Below are 13,370 nucleotides of genomic sequence, written 5' to 3'. Positions count from 1 at the left end.
ATCTGTATACGGTCTAAACACTATCAGTAACATTTCAATTAACTAACTAACTACCGACCGTAGCCTTAACCCTTACCCTACCCCTAAACTTAACTTTTACCCTTATTCGAAACCTAACCCAAGCCATAACCATAACAAGAAATTGCTTATCAACAGATAGTTTGTTAATCGTATGACCATTGGGCCCCGCTCCACGAGGGGGCTAAAGGTGGCACAGCCCCGTCAGTTTAGTTTTATGTCCCTTTACAAAAATAGCAAAAATGTTCAAATGAGTGACAGGTAGGCGCAAAAAAAAATCTGCATCTCCTCTGCGCTGTGTCAGCACAATGGACAGGAGGTGCCGTGGTGTGTGTAGGGGGGCTACAGAAAGCCACTGGGCGGTTAGGTAGGAATCCATGAAAAAACGCTTCTTATCTCTCATCTCGGTGGCAGGCTAAGTGAATAACGTGAAAGGGCGCGGTCAAGTTAACTATTGAAGCTGCTTCACGCTTAGCTAGCTGTAAAAAGTGTTAGTGTTATTAGCCTTAGCCTATTTAGCTAGCTCAAACCAGCTAATCTGGCAAGACGAATATCAGAAATTTGCTTTGCCAAAGTACCCAAAAAAAAGAGAAGGAGTGGTGAGCAGCAGCATCAAACCACCGAGGCCGCTGCCGAGCTCCAGCTAACTCCTTGTTGAGAGCCTACCCACCCTTCCACAAGCGCAGCCAGGATAATGGCTCCAAAGCCGCCTCCACCTCCAACTGTCCCTGATGATCTTGGAACAGAGGAGCCAGCCCAGGTTAGCTTAGAATCCTACCCCAGCCGCAGGTTCTATCCAAAAATGTTACTTTATAGCAACTGGTTCATAGGAAGAGTGTGGCTGGAACACTTGGTTACTGCAGATGCTATTATGGTTTTCTTGATAGCCTATTGGTTTCCGTTTCTGTAAAATTAACTGTATATAATGGAAGCATTTCTATGGTAGGGTGGCATTGCTTAATTGATTATGTTGGTCAAATTTGATTCACAGAATTTTATTGTGCCATTTCACAATGTGTTGCTGAACTCATGAGCGAGTGGCATGATTTTCCATGCTTGATGCGGGCCTGTATAGGCCTATTTATTTGGCAAGACAGCTGTACATGGCTGCTAGGGCTGGGCGATATGGCCAAAATATCATATCACAATATTTTTCACATTACTGATGGTATGATGGTTTTGAATATTTTTGAATAATACAAGTTCTAAATATGCTTTGGTATTTATTAGGATCCACATTGCAAAAGCATCTGCTACTCTTTATGGGGTCCACATGAAACATAGTACTGGACATTATTAGTTAAGGACTGAAATACATACATTTAAAACTTCACACAGCCTACATATCAATACATACAGTCGTGGCCAAAAGTTTTGAGAATGAAACAAATATACATTTTCACAAAGTCTGCTGTATGACGGCAATTTGTGTATACTCCAGAATGTTATGAAGAGTGATCAGAGGAATTGCAAAGTCCCTCTTTGCCATGCAAATGAACTGAATCTCCAAAAAACATTTCCACTGCATTTCAGCCCTGCCACAAAAGGACCAGCTGACATCATGTCAGTGATTCTCTCGTTAACACAGGTGTGAGTGTTGACGAGGACAAGGCTGGAGATCATTCTGTCATGCTGATTGAGTTCAAACAACAGCCTGGAACCTTCAAAATTAGGGTGGTGCTTGGAATTATTGTTATTCCTCTGTAAACCACGGTTACCTGCAAGGAAACACGTGCCGTCATCATTGCTTTCCACAAAGAGGGATTCACAGGCAAGGATATTGCTGCCAGTAAGATTGCACCTAAATCAACCATTTATCGAATCATCAAGAAGTTTAAGGAGAGCGGTTCAATTGTTGTGAAGAAGGCTTCAGGGCGCACAAGAAAGTCCATCAAGCGCCAGGACCTTCTACTAAAGTCGATTCAGCTGCGGGATCGTGGCACCACCAGTACAGAGCTTGCTCAGGAATGGCAGCAGGCAGGTGTGAGTGCATCTGCACACACAGTGAGGCAAAGACTTTTGGAGGATGGCCTGGTGTCAAGAAGGGCAGCAAAGAAGCCCCTTCTCTCCAGGAAAAACATCAGGGACAGACTGAAATTCTGCAAAAGGTACAGGGATTGGACTGCTGAGGACTGGGGTAAAGTCATTTTCTCTGATGAATCCCCTTTCCGGAGAAGACAAGGTGAGCACTGACATCAGTCCTGTGTCATGCCAACAGTAAAGCATCCTGAGACCATTCATGTGTGGGGTTGCATCTCAGCCAAAGTAGTGGGCTCACTCACAATTTTGCACAGCCATGAATAAAGAATGGTACCAACACATCCTCCAAGAGCAACTTCTCCCAACCATCCAGGAACAGTGACGAACAATGCCTTTTCCAGTATGATGGATCACCTTGCCATAAGGCAAAAGTGATAACTAAGTAGCTCGGGGAACAAAACATCCATATTTTGGGTCCATGGTCAGGAAACTCCCCAGGCCTTAATCCCATTGAGAACTTGTGGTCAATCCTCAAGAGGCGGGTGGACAAACAAAAACCCACAAATTCTGACTAACTCCAAGCACTGATTATGCAAGAATAGGCTGCCATCAGTCGGGATGTTGCCCAGAAGTTAATTGACAGGGAGGATTGCAGAGGTCTTGAAAAAAAAGGGTCAACACTGCAAATATTGACTCTTTGCATCAACTTCATGTAATTGTCAATAAAAGTCTTTGACACTTATGAAATGCTTGCAATTATACTTCAGTATTCCATAGTAACATCTGACAAAAATATCCAAAGACACTGAAGCAGCAAACTTTGTGAAAATGTATATTTGTGTCATTCTCAAAACCTTTGGCCATGACTGTACACACAATATCTTGGTCTAATACATAGTATAGTACAAATTACAATATGTCACACTTCCGGATTGTATCCGTGCTGCTGTGCTATTTGTTGCTACTTGGTTACCTGCCAAATGTTTTATTTTTTACTTTTAATAACAGTTTAATCAAAACTCTGCATTTAACACATTAACCAAAGTCTTAGTTTTTGCTCGCTGAACTTTTTTATCCCAGACACTTTATCTGGACATGGTTCTATAGAAACTCCACAAGCCAAAAAAGCAAAGTAATAACATTAACGCTATGCCATCTAATTGCAGACGCTGTACTCATAATATGCAGGAGAACTACAGCATTATGGTGAGGATAGCCAATTTGCAAGCCCAGCTTCAGATGCAATCGTTAGGCAAAGGAAATTTAAGAGTAGGAAAGGAAGAAACAACGTCTGTGCCACCAGTAAGTACAGATAGTAGTATACATTCCCCCCGCACAATCCATGCAGTCTGACAATTTTCTCAAGGCTTCTGGAAAGAAATGCTGTCGGCATGCTCAACCGGAGTCGCTCATTTAGCCGATAGAAACTTTAAACCGGTTCTCCCCATTAAGCAACGGGTTAGTCAGAGGCCGAGCCTTCTCAGGTCTCTCCTCCACCGGTTACGGGGTCTGAGTCTCCAAAGCCTCCCACCATTGGCAGTGGCAAATTAAAAACCCTAGGTCATTGGCGACTCCAATACCCATAATATTAGACAAAAAAACAAACATTCAGCGATCATGGGGGCAGGGCTACCAACGTAAAGGCTAATCTGAGGAGAAGAGCGTCTGCTAAATGACTTAAATGTAAATGTAAATGTAAGTCCAAAACTGGTGAGTGTAGATTGTATAGGGATAGTTATCCACGTCGGCACCAACAATGTTAGGATGAAACAGTCAGAGATTACCAAGCGCAACAAAGATTCAGCTTGTAAATTAGCTAGAAAGATGTGCCGGCATTGAGTAATTGTTTCTGCCCTACAGAAGAGTCTCACAACTCAATCGCTGGTTGAAAACTGTTTTCTGCCCCTCTCAAAAGATTGAATTTGTAGATAATTGGCCCTCTTTCTGGGACTCACCCACAAACAGAAACAAGCATGACATGCTGAGGAGTGACAGACTCCATCCTAGCTGGAGGGGTGCTTTCATCTGAACTATCAACATAGACAGGGCTCTAAATCCTCTAGCTCCACAATGAGATAGCCTGCCAGTTTAATGGAGTTTGCCACTAGCATTGTCAGTGTAGTCAGCTCAGTTATCCCCATTAAAACAGCGTCTGTGTGACCTGATCTAGGTTGGGCAAAAGTAAACAAGGCGGTGTTTGCCTTAGCAATCGCACTGGAATAAAGACCTCCTCCATTCCTGTCATTATTGAAAGAAATTCTGATATCACATCTCAAAATAGGGCTACTTAAATGTTAGATCCTTCACTTCCAAGGCAGTCATAGTCAATCAACTAATCACTGATCATAACCTTGATGTGATTGGCCTGAAACATGGCTCAAGCATGCTGAGGCCTCTCCTCCTGGTTACACTAGTGACCATATTCCCCATTCATCCTGCAATGGCGGAGGTGTTGCTAACATTTCCAACAACAAAATTTACCAACCCAAAAAATAACTGTCTTTTGAGCTTCTAGTCATGAAATCTATGCAGCCTTCTCAATCACGTTTTATAGTCACCGTTTACAGGCCTTCTGGGCCATATACAGCGTTCCTCACTGAGTTCCCGAATATTCCTATTGGTCCTTGTAGTCAAGGCTGATCATTTTTGGTGACTTCAATATCTACATGGAAAAGTCCACAGATCCACACCAAAAGGCTTTCGCAGACTCAGTGGATTTTGTCTAACATGTCTCCGGACCTACGCATTGTGACAGACATACACTGGATCTAGTTTTGTCCAGAGGAATACATATTTTGGATAAAAAAAATGTATCCTCATAATCCTGGACTATCGGACCACCATCCTATTACGTTTTCAATCGCAAAAAAATAATCTGCTCAGACCCCAACCAAAGATTATCAACAGCCATGCAAAAAATTCTCAGACAACCCAAAGATTCCTAGATGCCCTTCCAGACTCCCTCCACCTACCCAAGGACGTTGGAGCAATCTGTTAACCAACTAACTGAGGATCTAAAATTAACCATGCGTAATACTGAAAATGCAGTCACAACTTTAAAAACAAAAAACATTTGTCTTAAGAAATTAGCTCCATGGTATACGGAAAATACCAAAGCCCTGAAGCAATCTTCCAGAACATTTTTACGGAAATGGCACTGTAAGGGGAAAGCAGTACTGTGCAATATCGAAGCGCCCTCACTGCTGTTCAACCAGTCTATTTTTCCAACTTAATTAAGGAGAATAAGAACAACCCAACATTTATTTTTGAGACTGTCGCAAAGCTAACTAAAAAGCAGCATTCCCCAAGAGAAGATGGCTTCAGCAGTGATGAATTCATGAACTTCTTCAATGAAAAGATCATGATCGTTAGAAAGCAAATTACGGACTCCTCTTTGAATCTGCGTATATACGCAAAGCTCAGTTATCCTGAGTCTGCACAGAACTGCCAGGACCTAGGATTAATGGAGACACTCAAGTTTTTTTAATCATGCATCTTGACACATTCACGAAAATAGTCATGGCCTCTAAACCTTCCAGATGCTTACTAAACTCTATTCCAACTAAACTACTGAAAGAGCTCCTTCCTGTGCTTGGTGTTCCTATGTTGAACATAATAAATGTCTCCATAACCTCTGGAAACCAAACTCACTAAAAGTGTCAGTAATAAAGCCTCTCTTGAAAAAGCCAAACCTCGACCCGGATAATGTAAAAAACTATTGGCCTATATTAGAGGTCGACCAAATGATTTTTCAACGCCAATACAGATTATTGAAGGACCAAAAAAAGTTGATACCGATTAGATCGGTCAATTTAAAAACAAATGTATTTGTAATAATGACAATTACAACAATACTGAATGAACACTTTTATTTTAACTTAATATAATACATCAATCAAATCAATTTAGCCTCAAATAAATAATGACACGTTTAATTTGGTAAATAATGCAAAAACAAAGTGTTGGAGAAGAAAGTAAAAGTGCAATATGTGCCATGTAAGAAAGCTAACGTTTAAGTTCCTTGCTCAGAACATGAGAACATATGAAAGCTGGTGGTTCCTTTTAACATGAGTCTTCAATATTCCCAGGTAAGAAGTTTTAGTTTGTAGTTATTATAGGACTATTTCTCTCTATACCATTTGTATTTCATTAACCTTTGAATGTTCTTATAGGCACTTTAGTATTGCCAGTGTAACAGTATTGCTTCCGTCCCTCTCCTCGCTCCTACCTGGGCTCGAACCAGGAACACATCGACAACAGCCACCCTCAAAGCAGCGTTCCCATGCAGAGCAAGGGGAACAACCACTCCAAGTCTCAGAGCGAGTGACGTTTGAAACACTATTAGCGCACACCCCGTTAATTAGCTAGCTATTTCACATCGGTTACACCAGCCTAATCTCGGGAGTTGATAGGCTTGTCATAAACAGCGCAATGCTTGAAGCAAAGCGACAAGCTGCTGGCAAAATGCACGAAAGTGCTGTTTGAATGAATGCTTACGAGCCTGCTGTTGCCTACCACGCTCTGTCAGACTGGTTTATCAAATCATAGACTTAATTATAACATAATAACACAGAAATACGAGCCTTAGGTCATTAACCTCTTGAAACTCTGGGGGCGCTATTTCATTTTTGGATGAAAAACGTTCCCGTTTTAAACAAGATATTTTGTCACAAAAAGATGCTCGACTATGCATATAATTGATAGCTTTGGAAAGAAAACACTCTGACGTTTCCAGAACTGCAAAGATATTCTCTGTGCGTGCCCTAGAACGTGAGCTACAGGCAAAACCAAGATGAAACGGCATCCAGGAAAATCAGCAGGATTTTTGAGGCTCCGTTTTCCATTGTCTCCTTATATGGCTGTGAATGCGAGAGGAATGAGCTTGCCCTTTCTGTCGTTTCCCCAAGGTGTCTGCAGCATTGTGTAGGCATATCATTGGAAGATTGACCATAAGAGACCACATTTACCAGGTGTCCGCCCAGTGTCCTGCGCCGAAATTGGTGCGCAAACCTCAGCTGCAAGTATTTTTCCATGGAATTCAGAGAAGAAAGCAGGCTTCCACGAACGATATATCAATGAAGAGATATGTGAAAAAAACACCTTGAGGATTGATTCCAAACAACGTTTGCCATGTTTCGGTCGATATTATGGAGTTAATTCCGAAAAAGTTTGACATTGTAGGTGACTGAATTTTCGGTTCGTTTCGGTAGCCAAATGTGATGTACAAAACGGAGCGATTTCTCCTACACACAGACGCTTTCAGGAAAAACTGAACATTTGCTATGTAACCGAGAGTCTCCTCATTGAAAACATCCGAAGCTCTTCAAAGGTAAATTATTTTATTTATTTGGTTATCTGGTTTTTGTGAAAATGTTGCGTGCTAAATGCTACTCAAAATGCTAAGCTAGCTTTGCATACTCTTACACAAATTAGTGAATTGCTATGGTTCAAAAGCATATTTTGAAAATCTGAGATGACAGTGTTGTTAAGAAAAGGCTAAGCTTGAGAGCAGGCGCATTATTTTCATTTTATTTGCGATTTTCAGAAATCGTTAACATTGCGTTATGCTAATGAGCCTGAGGCTTTATTCACGATCCCGGATCCGGGATGGGGAGTATCAAGAGTGGTCGAATCCGTAAATCATTTCGAAAAACAAAACATTTATTCTTTCAGTGAAATACGGAACCGTTCAGTATTTTATCCAACGGGTGGCATCCATAAGTCTAAATATTTCTTTTACATTGCACAACTTTCAATGTTATGTCATAATTATGTAAAATTCTGGCAAATTAGGCGGGCCAAACTGTTGCATATACACTGAATCTGCGTGCAATGAACGCAAGAGAAATGACACAATTTCACCTGATTAATATTGCCTGCTAACCTGGATTTCTTTTAGCTAAATATGCAGGTTTAAAAATATATAGTTGTGTATTGATTTTAAGAACATATACACTGACTCTGCGTGCAATGAACGCAAGAGAAGTGACACAATTTCACCGGGTTAATATTGCCTGCTAACCTGGATTTGTTTTAGCTAAATATGCAGGTTTAAAAATATATAGTTGTGTATTGATTTTTCAGAACGGCATTGATGTTTATGGTTAGGTACACGTTGGAGCAACGACAGTCCTTTTTCACGAATACGCACCGCAACAATTATATTCAACGCAGAACACGCTAGATAAACTAGTAATATCATCAACCATGTGTAGTTAACTAGTGATTATGATTGATTGATTGTTTTTTTATAAGATAAGTTTAATGCTAGCTAGCAACTTACTTTGGCTTACTGCATTCGCATAACAGGCAGGCTCCTTGTGGAGTGCAATGTAATCAGGTGGTTAGAGAGTTGGACTCGTTAACTGTAAGGTTGCAAGATTGAATCCCCGAGCTGACAAGGTAAAAATCTGTCGTTCTGCCCCTGAACAAGGCAGTTAACCCACCATTCCTAGGCCGTCATTGAAAATACGAATGTGTTCTTAACCGACTTGCCTAGTTAAATAAAGATTAAATAAAAAATAAAATAATCGGTGTCCAAAAATACCGATTTCCAATTGTTAGGTAAACTTGAAATCGACCCTAATTAATCGGCCATTCCGATTAAACGGTCGACCTCTAGCCTATATAGAATTCAATTTCAATTATGTATCAACTCACTGCCTACCAGAAGACAAATAATGTATACGAAATGCTTCAGTCTGGTTTTAGACCCTATCATAGTACTGAGACTGCACTCCTGAAGGTGGTAAATTTCCTTTTTAATGGCGTCAGACCAAGACTCTGCATCTGTCCTTATGCTCCTAGTCCTTAGTGCAGCATTTTACACCATCAATCCCCACATTCTTTTGGAGAGATTGGAAACCCTATTTGGTCTACACAGACAAGTTCTTGCCTGGTTTAGTTATCTGTTGGAGAGATATCAGTCAATGTCCATGGATGGTTTGTCCTCTGACAAATGAATTGTACGTTTCAGTGTTCCTCAAGGTTCTGTTTTAGGACCACAATTGTTTTCACTAAATATTCTACCTCATAGTGATGTCATAAATTCAAATTTTCAGAAAATCAACTTTCACTGCTATGCGGACGACACAGAGCTGTACATTTCAATAAAACATGGTGAAGCCCCAAAATGGCCTACACTGAAAACCTGTATTTTAGATATAAGGAAGTGGATGGCTGCAAATGTTTTACTTTTAAACTTGGACAAAACAGGGATGTTAGTTCTAGGTCCCAAGTAACAAAGAGATCTGCTGTTGGTTCTGACAATTCATCTTGACGGTTGTACAATCGTCTCAAATAAAACTGTGACGGATCTCGGCATTACTATGGACCCCGATCTCTCTTTTGACGAACATATCAAGAATATTTCAAGGCCAGCTATTTTATATCTTCGTTTCTGATTTCTGAAAAATCAGAAACTCTTTGTCCAAAAATGATGCATAAAAGTCAATCAATCCTTTTGTCACTTCTAGATTAAATTACTGCAATGCTCTACTCTCCGGATACCCGAATAAAGCACAAAATAGACTTCCGTTAGTGATAATCACAGTTGCTAGAATCTTGACTAGAACCATACTATTTTATCATATTACTCCAGTGCAAGCCTCTCTACACTAGCATCCTGTTAAGGTTAGGGCTGATTTAAAGGTTTTACTGCTAACCTACAGAGCATTACATGGACTTGCTCCTACCCATCTTTCCGATTTGGTCCTGGTTTACATACCGACACGTTCACAAGACGCAGGCCTCCTTATTGTCCCTAGAATTTCTAAGCAAACAGCTGGAGGCAGTGCTTTCTCCTATAGAGCTGAATTTTTATGGAATGGTCTGTCTATCAATGTGAGAGAGACAGACTCGGTCTCGAGATCTCTTCAGTAGGTACTATGATTGAGTAGTCTGGCCCAGGGGTGTGAAGGTAAACGGCAAGGACAAACCGTCCTTGCTGTCTCTGCCTGGCCGGCTCCCCTCTCTCCACTTGGATTCTCTGCCTCTGAGTCACTGGCTTACTAGTTCTCTTCCATGCCGTCCCTAGGAGGGGTGCGTCACTTGAGTGGGTTGAGTCACTGACGTGATCTTCCTTTCCGGGTTTGCGCCCCCTCGGGCTTTTGCGGTGGAGGAGATCTTTGTGGGCTATACTCAGCCTTGTCTCAGGGTAGTAAGTTGGTGGTCTGTTGATGGCGCACCTCTGTCTCCGCCTCCAGTATCTATTCTTCTATAGTCTATGTACCGGGGGGCTAGGGTCAATCTGTTATATCTGGTGTAATTCTCCTGTCTTATCTAGTGTCCTGTGTGAAGTATGCGCCCTCTAATTCTTTCGCCCCATCTTCCTCCCCTAATGGAGGACCTGAGCCCTAGGACCGTGCCATAGGACTACCTGGCCTGATGACTCCTGGCTGTCCCCAGTCCACCTGTTTGTGCTACTGCTCCAGTTTCTTGACCTCTGAATGATCGGCTACGAAAAGCAAGCTGACATTTACTCCTGAGGTGCTGACCTGTTGCACCCTCTACAACCACTGTGATTATTATTTGACCCAGCTGGGCATCTATGAACATCTTGAAGAACAATCTGGCCTTAATGGCCATGTACTCTTAAAATCTCCACCCGGCACAGCCAAAAGAGGACTGGCCACCCCTCAAAGCATGGTTCCTCTACATTTCTTCCTAGGTTCCTGCCTTTCTAGGGATTTTTTTCCTAGCCACTGTGCTTCAATGCTGCCTGCTGTTTGGGTTTTAGGCTGGATTTCTGTATAAACACTTTGTGACATCTGCTGATGTAAAAATAACTTTATAAATTAATTTGATTGATTGAATATGATTGATATAAAATGGCTGTGTCCCTTCACCCTCCCCCTTGTGCAGTAAGTTGTTCTTTTATCTCTTAAAAAAATGTTTTTTTATTGCTAGCTTGAGTTACCTGGGGTGGCAGAGAGTTACATGTAGTCATGGCTCTATTTAATACTGCGTGTTTCACAACCTGTGGGAGGCCCCGGTGAAGGGAGGGAGGGAGGTAGGTAGGTACACACACATTTTCTGAAAGGTCCCAGAGTCTGCAACGCCACTAAGCAAGGGGCAACAACAAGCAAGTGGCACTACGAAGACCAAGGAGCTCTCCAAACAGGTCAGGGACAAAGTTGTGGAGAAGTACAGATCAGGGTTAGCTTGAAGGAGCTGGAGCAGTTTTGCCTTGAAGAATGAGCAAATATCCCAGTGGCTAGATGTGCCAGGCTTATAGAGACGTACCCCAAGATACTTGCAGCTGTAATTGCTGCAAAAAGTGGCTCTAAAATGTATTGACTTAGGGGGGGTGAAATAGTTACGCACGATCAAGTTGTTTTTTGTCTCATTTCTTGTTTATTTCACAAAAATATTTTGCAACTTCAAAGTGGTAGGCATGTTGTGTAAATCAAATGATACAGACCCAGCCAAAATCCATTTGAATTCCAGGTTGTAAGGCAACAAAATAGGAAAAATGCCAAGTGGGTGAATACTTTTGCATGCCACTGTATATAGTAAAATACAGTATACCACCCAGCCCTACTGGCTGCATCTCACTGTAGTAGGCTATATTTTGGTTATTTGGATCTCCATTCACCTTTTGTTTACTGTGTTTGTTTACTGTTAATGTAACTAGCCTAAATATAGATTGTCATGCCTTTTTGATCTGATATTTTGGCACCGCTACTACTTGGCACCGCTGTTTTATTCGGTTTGCATTCACAGTTGTCGGTATTCTAAGGCAAACTGCTATTCAGTATTTTTGTTTTTATGCATAAATGACTAGGCCAGTACTTTCAGCATTTAGTTTGCATTATTTTGGTAAGACAGCTGTGTGTACAGCTGCATTCAAATATGCTGCTTGTAATTTGTGAATTGCCCTATCTATCTTGTAGCCTATATTCATTACCCAAACTACCTAGCTGTAGGGCGCTGTCCATTGTGCTGATACAGCGCAGCAGAGATAAGCCACAACTTTCAAAAGCACTCAATGATCTCGGAGTCTTAGCATTTTAATGTTACGTTTATTGTGGTGTAGCATGATACTATAAGCAGAATTCAATATTCCAATGCAAGAAGCATCTACAGATGGACTATCCAAATAAAGACCGAACACACACCCACACTGAATACACACAATACATGAGCAATCAAGCAAACTGACATAACTGAAAATACACATGACTGACATCAGAGAAGGTGCTTTGACACATGCATTTTCATTTAAACTACTGAAAGACTACTAAAATCCTTGAAAATAGATTTAACAAAACATTTGTCACTGATCTCATTGTGTCTTATGAAAACCTCAACAGAGAGGTAAATATAAACATTCTGTGAAACAATAATAGATGTCCATAAATAAAACAACATACAATGTATGAGTTTTGGGACTGGGTGACATGATGCACAGGACAATTCCCTGTAAGCCTTAATGAAAGTGCTACTGTATCATTTTTATCCCAGATAACACAAATGACCATTCATCTTCAAAAACTGTTCCCCTGACTGGGATACAAACCAGTACGCCATCTTCAGCCTCAGTGGTCTGCCCAAAACCCAAAGACAAACCACAATACTACATCAGTTGGGTTGATGTCTACTGGCAACTAGAATATCAAAATAAAACTCATATGTGTAAAATGTTGCATACCCAACTTCTGTTTTGCTAACACACCATAGCACTGGCCACAAAAAGCAGAACACAAAAAGAGGGCGAGGCATTGCATATCCCCAAAATGAAGCCTAATGGGTTGTTTGGGCAACAGAGTGCCATGTCCCATTCTGTGGGGCCGTCAAGCCAACATCCAAATGTCACTGGGTCACTCTGGTGTTTGCCAGAACTGCAAACAGACCCTTTAGTTGAACCCAAACACACCCTTGTAAAACAAAGGCTCGATATTGACCCCCCCACCCCAGCTCCGCCCGCTAAGCCAAGCCAAGTTCACAGAGAGTGTAGACTATTGTTTTGTTGCGATATATTGTTTTGTTCCTGTTTGGACGCCAGGAAAAGTAGTGGCTGCCTTGGCAGCAGCTAATGGGGATCCAAATAAAATACAAAATACTGCATTAGGGGGTGAGCAGAGAGTAACAGAGAAGTGGAGTGTGGCTCCCAGTACTGCACTACCGTGAGCCTTTTGGGGGGCCCTAAGCACGATTTGGTTGCCCCCCCACCCTAAAATTGTTCAAGTTAATTTCCTGCAATTCTACACATCTTGCCATAGGCCAGAGATAATTTTGTAATTTTATTAATAATTTCATGCAATTCTACTCATTTTGCCATGAGGTGGAGAGAAACATTTGCTGTTTTAAAGCGAATTTCATGAAATTCTACACATTCTGCCATGATTTATGCCATGTTAAAATTATAACTA

At 41.4% G+C, this 13,370-nt stretch overlaps 1 protein-coding gene across 2 annotated transcripts in view; it reads right to left on the bottom strand.

Moving 5' to 3' along the window:
* Positions 1 to 13,370, bottom strand: part of LOC135512251 (zinc transporter 6-like) — an 82,664-nt gene that overhangs the window by 24,852 nt on the left and 44,442 nt on the right. The window lies entirely within an intron of this gene.

This window comes from Oncorhynchus masou, chromosome 24, assembly GCF_036934945.1.
Source record: "Oncorhynchus masou masou isolate Uvic2021 chromosome 24, UVic_Omas_1.1, whole genome shotgun sequence".
Taxonomy (NCBI): Eukaryota; Metazoa; Chordata; class Actinopteri; order Salmoniformes; family Salmonidae; genus Oncorhynchus; species Oncorhynchus masou.
The sequence above is the reverse complement of the archived record's forward strand: the minus strand, read 5'-3'. Positions and strand labels throughout refer to the sequence as shown.